This window comes from Larimichthys crocea, unplaced genomic scaffold (assembly GCF_000972845.2).
Source record: "Larimichthys crocea isolate SSNF unplaced genomic scaffold, L_crocea_2.0 scaffold148, whole genome shotgun sequence".
Lineage (NCBI taxonomy): Eukaryota > Metazoa > Chordata > Actinopteri > Sciaenidae > Larimichthys > Larimichthys crocea.
The window spans coordinates 649,223-651,866 of record NW_020852030.1 but is presented as its reverse complement, the minus strand read 5'-3'; the positions used below and the strand labels follow the sequence as shown (position 1 = coordinate 651,866).

General features: G+C 52.9%; 1 protein-coding gene across 1 annotated transcript in view; it reads left to right on the top strand.

The window, feature by feature from the left end:
* Positions 1-613: 613 nt before the first annotated feature.
* Positions 614-2,644, top strand: part of plxna3 (plexin A3) — a 70,173-nt gene continuing 68,142 nt past the window's right edge. The window contains exon 1 of the mRNA XM_027275545.1: positions 614-887. The gene's annotated coding sequence lies outside the window, so the exon portion shown is untranslated. The remainder of the gene's footprint in view (positions 888-2,644) is intronic.

Here is a 2,644-nt window from a genome sequence, read left to right as displayed (position 1 = left end):
TCTCTCTCTGTCTGTCTCTCTCTCTCTCTCTCTGTCTCTCTCTCTGCCTGTCTGTCTCTCTCTCTCTGTCTGTCTGTCTGTCTCTCTCTCTCTGCCTGTCTGTCTGTCTCTCTCTCTCTGCCTGTCTCTCTCTCTGTCTGTCTCTCCCTCTGTCTGTCTCTCTCTCTCTCTCTGTCTCTCTCTCTCTCTCCCTCTCTCTGTCTGTCTCTCTCTCTCTGTCTCTCTCCCTCTGTCTCTCTCCCTCTGTCTCTCTCTCTGTCTCTCTCTCTCTGTCTGTCTCTTTATGCCTGTCTGTCTCTCCACATCTGGCTCAGCAGACAGACAGCACATTAACCCGTGCTGTGCCGTGCTGTGCCGTGCTGTCCTGGTGTTGGTCTGGTCTGGACTGAACCATTGTTGCGGTGTGTGGGGGTGAGCAGCTGGTTCCAAAGTAAAAACAAACAAACAGAATTTAAACTTTGATCAGAAAAACATTTTAATTGTTTATTTTAATTATTCTAATTAATGCAAACGTTCCGAGCTCGGCCCTAATGAGTCCAATGAGTCGGTTAATCGACGTTTACTCGGTTGGGTCGCCCCCTTGCTCGCCCCGCCCCCCTCCCCGGGCTCGGGGTGGTACGGTCCAGATGGGGGCTGGCTGTGGCGGCGCAGGGACAGACCGAGCCGAGCCGAGCCGAGGCAGGCTGTGTGAGTGGGAGACGCTCTGTGGATTACCGCGTCTCTTTGGACCCGTCCGGACATTTCCCGCCGCTGTGCACGCGCACACCTGGAGCAGCTCGCGCAGGTTTGATGTGAGGAGACGAAGAAGAAGAAGAAAGGAGCCGCGGCCGCGCGCGCACTGTGGATTTAAATCACTGATTGGACTTTCACTGCGCGTGCACGTCCAGGTAGGTCCGGACGGGTCCGGGGTTCCTCTGAGGGGGGAGCGGGTGGAGGCTGTTCAGGTCCGGGTGGCAGAGGTGGAGGAGCGGGGTGGAGGAGGTGGAGAAGGAGGTGGAGGAGGAGGAGGAGGAGGGGGAGGAGGGGGTGCAGGGTGGATGTTTGCGGGGAAACGCCGCCCCGCCGCATCCCCGCTCATCTGCGGCTCTGCCCCGCGTGGAGACGGCTTTCTCCGGCCTGTCTCACGCACGGTGTGCGGGGTGAAGCAGCGGGGCCGGGTGGGGGTTGATACCATCAGGTAGGGCTGCCCCCCCCCCCCCCCCCTCCTCATTCCTCCTCTCCTCGGGGTATTTTGGGGCACGTTCGGCCTCTGTGGCGTGCACCGTGCGGGGCGCCTCGCTTTGCGTTTTTCCTGTTTTAAAGTGAAGATTCGCTGCGTGAGATGCGTTGTGTCTGCAAATGTGTTTTTCTGCGTTGCGTTGGCGGGAGGGGGGGTGAGGGGGTCCGCGAGGCTCCAGACTCGGATCCATTAAAGAAGAACAAAGGGGAGGGGGCCGCAGGAAACCTTCAGAAACGCAGCTCGAACGTTCAGAAAACGTCCGAACCGTCGTTGCGTGGCGCGCGGACACACCACAGGCTGCTGCCCCGCAGCTCACGCACCAAACCCGCATTAGTGTTGTTCCGATCGCCGTCCATGTGCGGAGAGCAGCTCCATCCTCACAGAACCGACCCGGATCGATCCGGATCGTGAAGGTGATCATCGATCTTCCCATGACGTCCGGACCGATCAGAGATCAGCTGATCAGCTGATCAGCGCTCATGGTCCATGTGAACCTGCGTGTGATCGATAACTGACCGATCGGCTGATCAGGGTGGAGATGGTGCAGCAGCTTCACCCACACTGACCTCGACAGATGTTTACCTGATCAATGACCTGATCAATGACCTGATCAATAATCTGACGATCAGTCTGAATAAATCTGATCAAAGCGGAGAACACGAATCAGCTGATCAGTAATCAAAGTGTTCGATCAGCTGATCAGATCCTCAATTCATTTAATGAATTCATGGAGTCTGATCAATGATCAATGATCAATGATGAGCTGTATCTAAACAGGAAATGAGCTCATGGATTACAAAATAAAACATTTAGTTTGAATTAAAAAATCAAAAGTAACTTTGATTTAAAAAGTTCCTGGAAGTCTTGAAAGTTTGGAAAAACCCTTGAATTTAAATGTTTTCAAGGTTTGTAAGGTCCTTGAATTAGTTTTGATTGTTTTGTGTTTAGATTAGGAGAGCCTTGAAATGTTTGGTCCAGGTGCCTTGAGAGTGCTTGAATTCCCTGCTGAGCAGCTGATCAATGCGATCGATCACTGATCAGGTTTATCACTCCTCCACTCACTCAGGCTCGTTAGTGCTAACGAAGCCGCTCTCTGGTCGTTTGTTTTCAGCTGATGGTCCCTGAACGCAGCGCGGCTTCGTGTTGTGTTCAGGGACCTTGAAGAGCTTCAGTAGCTCAGTTTATGTTCGTGTGTCGACTAATAAACAAAGACGAGCCGGGCGAGCAGACGTTTGTCAAACATCTCAACAACATCTCAACAACATCTCAACAACGTCCAGGGAACGTTTATTTTCATCTTTCACTTCATTCGTTCGACATTTTAAAAGAACTACAGATCCCATCAGCCCCAGCTGGACTTCATGTGAGCATGCTAACAAGCTAAGCTAAGATGGTGACCACGATAAACATCACGTTAGCATCGAG